This window comes from Arachis ipaensis, chromosome B01 (genome assembly GCF_000816755.2).
Source record: "Arachis ipaensis cultivar K30076 chromosome B01, Araip1.1, whole genome shotgun sequence".
In the NCBI taxonomy this organism is placed as follows: Eukaryota; Viridiplantae; Streptophyta; class Magnoliopsida; order Fabales; family Fabaceae; genus Arachis; species Arachis ipaensis.
The window spans coordinates 116792995-116804704 of NC_029785.2; the positions used below are offsets into that span (position 1 = coordinate 116792995).

Here is an 11710-nt window from a genome sequence, read left to right on the forward strand (position 1 = left end):
CAACCTTTCTTTTATTTCTAATAAAAAAATGAAACATCCTTATTTTTATTTCAGAAAACACTAGCCTTATAAACCTAATAAATATAAAAATTCAATAAACTTTAACTTTTAAATTTCAAAACTCAAATAATTTAAAACAAAAGGATCTAGAGAAACGAGATCTGAAAAATACAAAATTGCTCTTCAATCTTCATCTTCTTCCCCTTTTCAATCGTGAGACGCAATCACGACGGTTGTGGTGGCTAGAGGCGGCGAGCGGCGGTGAGAGGACAACAAATGAAAGAGGACCACCACTTTTCAGGTTTGCAGTTCATCACTTTTTTTTTCTTTGGTTCAACATCTACATTTTGTTATCGTCAATTTATGCCTTAATGATGTTTCGTACCGTTCTACAGCAAGGTTTTGATCATGTCAATTTTGTTTGTTGTTCTCCTATTACTGAGTTGTTATGGAAAACAATCCTAATATCTAGGTATTGAACTTATTAATCCACCGAAAAACAGAATATCAATTTTGTTCTTTTGTTCTTGTCAGATTTGCAATTCATCACTTTTTTTACTCTTTGGTTCAACCTCTGCATTTTGTTCCTTTGTTCTTGTTAATTTAATTCCTCAATGCCTCTGTTATACTATTAAGAATAACAATTAGCAAAATATTTGATGATGATCGAAAATATTGTCAAAGTGCATGTTTCTTATTACCTATCCTAGCATATCCGCAACATCTTGTTTGTTACAAGCTGTAACATCCTTTCTTTTTAGTTTTACACTAGTAATTGTTATTTTCAATTTAGATATGGATCATCTGATCTATCCCATTTAACTTTGAAGTAAATAACAATTACTAGTGTAAAACTAAAAAGAAAGGATGTTACAGCTGATAAGATGATTCATATCTCAATTGTTATTTTACATTAGTAATTGTTATTTATCTCAATTGAAACTAGTAAAAATTCTCTCAAGTTTCAACAATGAACAAGCACTTAGATGATTTAAGTTGATCCAGTTTACTGTAATTTATTAGAAATGCTTGAAATTGCATAGGTGGTTGAGATATACTTTTATGCAAACTATTATATAAAATAATTATTGTAATTGCACAGAGAGAAAATGTGCAAGTAAGTTAGGGAAGAATTACATATCCTTCTAGACAAAAATTCTTTATGACCAAGTTAACTTCGATTGTTGATTGGTCACTCACTATGTAAAAAATGTGCCACATTCAATAATGCTTGTTTTACTAGTTTGAATTATTCCTTTCATGGTTGCATCCTAAACCAGGGACTATAGTAATTAAATGAATCAATAATGCTAAGTGTACGTAAGTGGAGTGCTTAGTACGTGCAGCTCAGGAAAGAAAATTAGGGCCTTATTTGACCACCCTAGCTTGTCTTAAAAATTCTGATTTTATTTCAGATTAAAGAGACCACTCCAAGTGAAGCAACATTAGCAGAAAAGACCTAAATAAATAAAACCTAAATAGTAGATTGTTCTAGAAGAGGTATAAAAGATATTCAAGAAACAAATTGTAAATGCGCCTGAGTTTGACATTAATTTGCTTTTAAAATAATAAAAATAATTTCTGGCTATATAGAGCAGACAAAAAAAAATGCTTAATATATTAATTTAATTCCTTTGAACAAATTGGGATCCCTGTGTTTGGAAACTTTCCATTTGATGTTAACCGACTTAGATTTAATTAATGAAGTCTCATTCTCTGTTTCTGCATGTGCTTTCTTTCTTTTTACTCATGCATATATTGTGAGGTTTAACACCGTGTGATAGGACCATAGTTTTTTGTGAAGAGTATATAATAGAGAGAGGTCGATTGCATATAAAAGAAGAAATTAAAGAAGAAAGTGTCATATATATGGCTCTCTTGTATATGAACAATGTCTTTGATAATAATATTAAAGAGTATATAATACAAGTTTAAAGATTTTTTAACTGGCACTCTCTTGTAAATTGTAAATATTTTAACTAATATAAAAATTTATGTAGGCATTTGACGGGAAGAAGTGGGAGAAGTTTAATAGCAAAAAGGTTGTCTCACTGGCATTTGCAAGGATGCAAGGAAAGAACAAAAAAAATTTTCGTACAAAGGTGAAGAAGCAGCACAGTTATCTGCTGTTGGGGACTCTAAACATGTCAATATTTCATGTGAATGTGTATATATGTGAATGTATATTAGGTACTGTTAATTAGTTTTGTCAATGTTGTAATAAAGCCTAAAAAAGATGTGAATGCATATGTGAATCAGTTTCTTAGAATTGCTCTTATGATAGATCAACCATCTAGAATATTTTTACCAGATCATCTATCAAAGCTTCTTTGTATTTGTCCTCTGAATTAGTGTTTTACTGTTTTGAATCTAATTCAGAAACTCAAGTATTGAAGCATGGTAAAATATATATAATAGTATAGTATGCTGTTTACAGGATAAATCATTAAAGAAAAATAAAGTATGTGATAAGATAAAACATCATAATTAAGACAAAAAAGTCCATGATTTAAGATCTAAGCTATAAAAAATTATAAAAAATTTAAAATATAATAGAAAAACCAATTAAAAAATTTAAAATATAATGGAAAGACCAATTAATGTGAAATAATAATTAACTTAAAATTATTAAATTAATCAAAGATGGTAAGTTCTTTAATTTTACAACCAATTGTCTTAAGTTTATAATTTTTTTTAAGAAAAAAATCTTTTAAATAATAGAAAGACCAAACAGAAAATTAGCAAAATAAAGATCCGAACCTTTTAAGGATATCTATTGTAGCCTATATAAATAAGAATTCCAAATCTTTAATTCTGTAAAGTTATCCATATAATGTCGACAGAAGGATCCATATAAAATATAGTGCATAAGAAATTTTTAAGTAAAAGGAATGAAACTAACTAACTCTAAACATAAATCAAACATGATTATATTATATGATAATTACGGATTTTTAATTTGTATCTGAATATTTTTGTTTATACTTATTGTAATTCCTGGTAGCTGAGCCAATAACATTGTGTAGCATCAAGTTGTAGGACCTTAGAATCAAGTTGTGGTGGTTAAATCGATCACTGGTCCTAATTTTCTCATTATAATAATAATTCAACAAAATATATTGATGGTTATCAGTGGCTAAGAGAAGGGGGGGTTGAATCTTAGCCCCTTTTTGCTGAGTAAATCTTGCTGTCCTTTTAAAACGCTTAAGGAGATATTTCTGCTTTTTATCTCGTCACTGATCAAGAGACTTTTTCTTTTTGTCTCGTAACCATGAGGAGATATTTTTTAATTTTGTCTCCTACGAACAGAATCAGAATTTGAGTAGAGTAGAAAGAGAGAATCACACCCAAAGTATCTTGGTTCAGCTGCTAAGTGCAGTGCAGCCTACATCCAGTCTCCATCACAATAATGATGGAATTTCACTATAATCAAACAGATTACAGACACCAATTCTCCCTAGGAACTACCCTTCCTGTTCAGGACAAGTCCAGAATCTATCCCCAATCCCGAACTTGACTTGGTCACTTACCAAGCTTTCAACCGCTAGGTGCTAACCCAACTTGCAAGGGGATTTCCACAGAATCATGAAACACAACACAGATGTACAAAGGACCTCTAAGGACATCTATGACTTTTTTTTTAATTTTGTATACTCTGCCTTTTTCTGCTTTATGGCTTTTTCATATAAACCTCACTGTTTGCCTTTTTCCAAGAGAGTTAAGACAGATAAAACTAAACAGAAAAATACATGAAAAATATTGAAGGAGAAGAACTTCTGTTAACTTGGGTAGCTATGAGAACTCTGTGCTTTCACTCTTTTCTCCTTGCTTCAAGCATTGACTGTTCACTCTTATTATAGAAGGGGAAGCCTCCAAGATTGAAATGGTTGAACCGAGCTAATCTTCTTCAATAACAAACCAGTTCGGCCAGAGAGAGAGAAAAAACCGAATGCAAAATCCAACATGCATTACCTCTTCCTCATCCCATCTCACCAAGCTTCATTAATCTGGGCCTTCCATCTTGACTTGCTCTCCAAGAAGGATTCCTGACCCTTGATGAGTCTTTGATGCTTGACAGCTCCATCTGCTCTATCTTCTGCTTCTTCCCCACGAAGCTACAGTAGCTACCTCCTGTGATGGATAAACAAAAGTAGAGACGAGTCATGCCTCTGGGATCTTCTTCTCTGACTGAGTTGGATCTCTTTTATTTTCGGGTATGGAGAGCTTGAGACTTCCTCACCACTTCTTACCATAAGTGGCAAAGATCTCAGCCATACCCTACTGTGGATCTTTCTTTTGCTAATGCCATAATCACAATGGCTTCTTGCTTGCACATAGATTCTCTGCTTCTACCTCTGATGGCTTGCTTCTTCATCCTTCTTCCTGACATAGAAGTGACCGAAACTAGAGAGAGAAGAGAAAGAAAATTGAAAAGCTTTCAATGTAATTGAAGAAAGAAATTAAAATGAGTTAATTCTCCACTCCCCATGCTTAGTAACGAGTAATCAATTAATGCCATCATTTCACTTGCACTTTCTCTTTCATGTTACCTAGGCACTTAAAGCTAGTTAATAAAAGTTGAAATCCATCAAAGAGGGGAGTGGATCCTCTCCAGTGAATAAAAAACTGGATGGTGTACAGTGTTTAATCTAACCATTCACCACATTCTCTCTCTTATTTATTTCTGGTCCTACTATTAAAATCAAAGGTGAGAGATTGTACTGTATTTTGTCAAGTGTTGAAAAAATTGGAGAGGATCCATTTCCATCAAAGAGGGGAGTGGGTAACCGAACCAAATGTGCACTACCTTTCCTTCTTTTATTTTAATTCGGACCAAGCTAGTTGGTCTTTTAAAGGATTTAATTTGGACTTGTTCAACAAAAACTGGCCCAATTCACATGATAATAGTTTCAGCCACATATATTTAAATATTTTTGCACAAGGCTGATTATTTTTTTTCAGTCATTTTGGGCTTTTATTTTTCTTTATGCCCAATGACAAAATCTACAAGCAACAAAATTATTAATTAACAAATGTGAATTAAAATTCAAATTAATAATTTTGTAATTAATTATTTTAATAATTTTTTATCATCATCATATTAATTTGGAGTTTTCTAAACTCATCATATATAAATGAATAAAGATGGATCCGTTTTTCATACAAATACCAAATAACATTCATGATATCTACATAACTATAAAGAAGAGTAATGTTTAATTTAAATAATCACCTAACATGTGGTTAACACTTCACTAAACAAAAAACAGATGTGACATTCAAATAATAACACTACAACTATTAAACTAAGAAATCAAAAGAATTCAATAAACCAATGGTCATTCTTCTTTAACTTCAGCAAAATAATAACACACTACAACCTCTTCGAACCTCTTTCCACTCTCACATTCTTCAACTTCACATAACTTTTTTTGAGTTCTTCTGCAATCTTTCTTGCATACCATTCGTCATCATCTAGGCTTTTTGCAACAAACAGTAATGATGGTGGTGCTGTTTTCAACATATCTACATAAACCAAAACCCAAAGTTAACATGAAGGCACAAATTGATAGACACTGATAGATGAAGAATGGAATTCATGGTTTGGTATAGAACGATAGGTAAAACATTTTTTTCCTTTCATAGTTTGCATAAATATTTACCTCTTGCCTGGTCAAACTCCTCTGACTTCTGGCCTTTATTAAGAGTTCAAGCAACTCTCTCACAAGCTCCAGGAAGTCCTTGCTTGGAGTTGTCACATTCATGACATGTAATAGATATCTACAAAAGGATTGGTGGTAAACACAAGTGATTTGAAAAATAAAGAGAAGAAAAGAGTAACTTAGCTCACTGGTATATATATAGAGAGATAGAGTTCTTGAACCTTATAGCTAGTCAAGGCTATACTTGGAAGGATTCAATTTCTAAACTCCTAGAGAGGCCAATTGAGATATGGATCATCTGATCTATCCCATTAACTTTGAAGTAAATAACAATTACTAGTGTAAGACTAAAAAGAAAGGATGTTACAGCTAGTAACAAACAAGATGTTGCAGATTGCTAAGATAGATAATAAGAAACATGCACTTTGACAAGATTTTCGATCATCATCAAATATTTTGCTAATTGCTATTCTTAATAGTATAACAGAGGCATTGAGGAATCAAATTAACAAGAAAAAAGGAACAAAATGCAGAGGTTGAATCAAAGAGTAAAAAAAAGTGATGAATTGCAAACCTGACAAGAACAAAGGAACAAATTGATATTCTGTTTTTCGGTGGATTAATAATTTCAATACCTAGATATTAGGATTATTTTCCATAACAACTCAATAATAGGAGAACAACAAAAAAAAATTGACATGATCAAAACCTTGCTGTAGAACGGTACGAAACACCATTAAAGCATAAATTGACGATAACAAAATGCAGATGTTGAACCAAAGAAAAAAACAAGTGATGAACTGCAAACCTGAAAAGTGGTGGTCCTCTTTCATTTGTTGTCCTCTCACCGCCGCTCGCTGCCTCTAGCCGCCGCAGCCGTCATGATTGTGTCTCACGGTTGGAAAGGGGAAGAAGATGAAGATGAAGATTGAAGAGCAATTTTGTATTTTTGAGATCTTGTTTCTGTCGATCCTTTTGTTTTAAATTATTTAAATTTTGAAATTTAAAAATTAAAGTTTATTGAATTTTGATATTTATTAGGTTTATAAGGCTAGTGTTTTTCTGAAATAAAAATAAGGATGTTTCAGTTTTTTATTAGAAATAAATAAAATGTTGTTTTTTTCAATTTTATATAAATTATAAGGATATTTTAGTAAAATTAGTGATATGATATATATTTTAAAGAAAGAAATTTAAATATTGATGTGGATAATATAAATTACATGTCAAATTTTTATTTGTCCACATTTTTATCGTACCGATACATATAAATTTATCATCTTACCATAACAAACACCTTTATATAGACCGTGAAGTGTGGCGTGGATTGCTAACTAATATCAGACGTGTATATTATATACAATTTCTCATTTTAACTAATTTAATTTTTATTATTTTTACATAGATTTAATAAATAAAAAGTGAATCAATTGGGTTTAATAATGTTATATCAAAAATAATATTTTTGACAAAGATATTTGTTCATATCTTGGGTCGGACACCAGTTCCAAGGGGCAAAAGCCCTACGCACTCGAAGAAAAAGGGAATGCTTATGTTTCCAGGTATAACTCACGTTTTAATCTATAAAAATCTTGTTGTTTAAAGCCCTTGCTAACTTAAGCATCTGAGTCTCTTGCAAGTACCACCCCTCATCTCCTCACGAGGAACTCAGACAGGCAGCACCTCATCACCAAAGAGGCCGGATTCGGACCCCACGTTCAGGCCCAAATCAACGTTTCAGGTAACTCTCGGAACAATATTATTAAACTGTTTGACAAGCCAGTATTCGACAAGTTTAGAATTCGATCATTGCCAAGTGCAAAAAATATTGCATTGTCGATTAACTTCCAATTACAGATTAGAATCAACTTTGGATTGGAGTCAATTCCGTACTTAGTTAGGTACTTTCTGTTAATCGATTGACGCAAATACGGAAGTCAAAGAGACATGCTCGATGAAGGTCAACAGTGTTAATCGATTGACTCAAATGCAAAAGTCGACTCGACAGAGGTCAGCAGTTTCAGAATCGACGCATATAAAGAGAAAACACTCACTCACTCACATTCCCAACGACTTTCTGAGTCAGTGCCAGTCAAGAGTCTTTTTCTTTGAAGGGTTCCTTCCATGTCTTTCAATTCTACTCTACCATTTTGTATTTCCTTTTCATGCAATTTACCTTCTTTGCAATGTCGTTTTGTTTCCTTAAATTCTGCAACTTTTACCCTTTTCAGCCTTTACATTTTAATTTGTCCTTTATTTTTCCAAACATTTTTACTTTCTGTAATTTGATTTCACTTTTATTCAAGTCATTTAAGTTTTATTTTTCATTTTGAATTTCTATAAAGTTTAGTTCTTTCTTCTTTGTCATTGTCAAAGGCATGAATTTTGATTCAAATAAAATTGGTACTCACAAAGATGAGTATGTTTCGCTCCCAGAATCTAGATATCGAACAAATTCAGATATTTTGTTTTGGTTAAAAAACTTGATTTCTTTTGGCACTTTCGACTTGTGAAAATCTGCATAATAAAATTGCACGCCCGGTGGGATAGTTTTAAAATTTAATTGTATCAATATTTTTTGTTTTCAATTGTTGCATTGTGCATGCAGTGTTGATATTTGGTGTATGCTATTAAGAAGTGGTAGAATTTTTACACAAGTAAAAATGCTCCAATAACTGCTCCACAAACTTCTGCAAATTTGATTCCACATGCAGAGTATAATTCTGGGAAATGTGTTGGAGTTATTGGTGCAAGTGCTGGTGGTAGTAGGCAAAATCCACGTCCTAGGATCACTCCAGTGCAAAATCAACAACAAGTAATCACAGGTTGGCCTCTATTTGGCATTTCTCCTAGTTATAGGCCTCCTATGGGCAGTTAGATGCCCTAAGTCAGATTTGGGAATGTGACAGTTACGATTTTTAACCAATCTCCTTTTCCATATCCTGACGTTAGTCGAGATTACTGACGTTAGGATTTTTCCCAGTAAAGAATTTTATAAAAATAGTCGCGTTGTAGATATAGTCTCTAAACCAAAAGAAATCCCTTCGTACAAACGTTTTGGTTGTCACAAGTAACAAACCCCTTTTAAAATTGATAACCGAGTATTTAAACCTCGGGTCGTCTTCTCAAGGAATTGCAGGGAGGTATGTTTTTATTATTGGTTATGAGTCTTGTAAATTAGGGGTTTTAGAAAGTAAGGGAGCAGTATGTTGCATAAGAAGAATAAAATAAATAAATAACTGTAAAATAAACTCTTGGAAAGGTATGAAAAATTGGAGGTCCTATCCTAGTTATCCTTATCAGGTGTGAAGAGAATTGGGTTTTAATCCCACTTGGTCAGCCTTGACTAAGCAAAAGAAGGTTGAGTGGACTGATTGGCTTGATTCTCAAGTCCTAGTCAACTCCTATGGAGAGACTAGCCTTAGAGCAATCCTAGCTCAAGCAGGATCTGCCAATTTCAATCACTTGCTGAGTTTGATAACTCAAGTATTACCAATCACTTGACCAAAGCCAAAAGGGAGAAAAAAATATCTAAATTAAATTGAAAGCAATCTTAAACAGAGCAAAGCAATCTTAAATCTGAAATACCTCAAATAACATCAATTAAGAAAATTATATGTAACATGGAAGAGTTCATAAATTAAATTGGGAAAATAAATAAAAATAAAGAACCTGGGATTGAGAGCCACTCCTAAAACTAAGAGAAATCCTAAATCCTAATCCTAAGAGAGATGAGAGAACCTCTCTCTCTAAAAACTACATCTACTCCTAAAATTGTGAATGTGAAAGATTTCTTATGAATGGATGCATTCCCCCACTTTATAGCCTCTAATCTGTGTTTTCTGGGCCGAGAACTGGGTCAGAAACAACCCAGAATTCACTGGTTGCGAATTCAAACACGCTGATTTCCGTCACTACGACGCATCCGCATGGAGCACGCGGTCGCGTCACCTAGCGTCAGGGAAACTATGGAATATTATATATCAAATCGAAGCCCCGGATGTTATCTTTCCAACGCAACTAGAACCGGGTCGTTTGGACATCTGTAGCTAAAGTTACAGCCGTTTGAGTGCGAGAGGGTCAGGCTGACAGCTTTGTAGTTCCTTCAACTTCTTGTATTCCTTCCACTTTTGCATGCTTCCTTTCCATCCTCTGAGCTATTCTTGCCCTGTAATCTCTGAAATCACTTAATACACATATCAAGGCATCTAATGGTAATAAGAGATGATTAATAATAAGCAAATATAAGATCAAAGAAGCATGTTTTCAATCATAGCACAAAACCAGGAAGGAAAATGTAAAACATGCAAATAGTATGAATAAGTGGGTAAAGAGTTGATAAAAACCACTCAATTGAGTACAAGATAAACCATAAAATAGTGGTTTATCAACCTCCCCACACTTAAACATTAGCATGTCCTCATGCTAAGCTCAAGAGAAGCTATAAAGAAATGAAGAGGAATGGTAGAATGTATGAAATGCAACCTATCTATATGAATGCAACTACATGCAAAATGTTTCTACCTACTTGGTTTAAAAGTAAACAAGTTCTCCAAGACAAATACAAACCAATTTCCACTAATTCAAATCGTACAATAAAAAGTAAGTAAACTTGTAAGAAGACAGCTCATGAAAGCAGGGAACATAGAATTAAGCATTGAACCCTCACTGGTAGTGTATATCACTCTAATCTCTCAAGTGTATAGGGTTATTCACTCTACTCTTCTCTAGTCACGCTTTCTAAACCTTGTTCTTCATCTAACCAATCAACAAATATTTAATGTACCAATGCAAACATCATGAGGTCTTTTCAAGGTTGTAATGGGGCTGAGGTAAAGGTAAGGATATATGTATGGCCAAGTGAGCTATAATATGAATCTTTAATTAACCTAAGCTTTCACCTAATATACATATAATCTATATTCTTTTAAATTCATACCTAGCTACCCATAATTCCCACTTTTGTATAATTCCCATACTCATGTACCAAATTTTCTTTAATTTTTTATCACATGTGCATTGATCTTTTATTAAACTTAATATTGGGGTAATTTTGTCCCCTTATTTATTTACTTATATTATATATATTTTTTCTTTTTCTCTCTTTTTTTTCTCTTTTTTTTAAAGCTGAAAAATAAACATAACTTATCAATGCACATGGATTTTTAATTTTTCTGGTCTCACATGAGTAGGTACCCAAATTTTCAATATTTTATCAAAGTAAAAACTTAACACATTCCCTTATGAACCCATGTTCCCATAATTTCCCCACACTTAATTGATACACAATCTCTATCTTAAGCTAACCAAAGATTCAATTGGGATATTTAATTATTTTACTGCTTAAGGCTAGTGATGTGGTTATAGAACATAATAAATGGGGATAAAAAGGCTCAAGGTGGCTAACAAGGGTGATGTAAAAGGTAGGCTTATTTGGGATAAGTGAGCTAATAACAAGTAATGGCCTCAATCATATGCAAGCATGTAAATACACTAAATAATGGACATATAGAATGGAATAAAGCAAATATTGCAATTATAGAGAAGAAAACACACAAGAATAAAAATTTATGGTTAAATAATATAACCATGTAAATAAGCTCAAAATCTCACAGGTTGTGTGTTCTTTGGCTTAAAAACCATGTTCCAAATATAACTTCAAACAAGTTTTAACATAAAAATTTTTCAATTAGTGAAATACTATAAAAAAGTTTCTTTGAAAAAGAAAATATTACTTTAACCAAGTGGTAAAATATGCAAAAAATTAAACAAATATGCAATCAAACATGCAAATGTAACAACTAACAAGGAAAATAAACCATTGGTGTTGAGATAGAAGAGTAACTAACCCATGGAGATCGGTATCGACCTCCCCACACTTAAAGATTGCACCGTCCTCGGTGCATGCTAAGATGTGCAAGTGGACGGGTGGCTTCAACTGATGCTTTTCTCTATAGATTGTGCAGATTGACTTGCCTGTATCCCCATGTAAACGTCTTCCGGTTCTCTTCCGGGTGGCCATCCTGAAAGAAAAAGGGAAGAAGAGT

The 11710-nt window shown here is 32.9% G+C and overlaps 2 long non-coding RNA genes across 2 annotated transcripts; one reads left to right on the forward strand and one right to left on the reverse strand.

Annotated features, from left to right (window-relative positions):
• LOC107634373 lies at positions 92-2344 on the forward strand. Its single transcript, XR_001618871.2, has 2 exons — positions 92-301; positions 2001-2344. It is a non-coding gene; the product is annotated as an uncharacterized LOC107634373 (long non-coding RNA).
• On the reverse strand, positions 5381-6642 carry LOC107634367. Its single transcript, XR_001618866.2, has 3 exons — positions 6472-6642; positions 5664-5781; positions 5381-5526 (listed from the first exon to the last, which is right to left on the reverse strand). It is a non-coding gene; the product is annotated as an uncharacterized LOC107634367 (long non-coding RNA).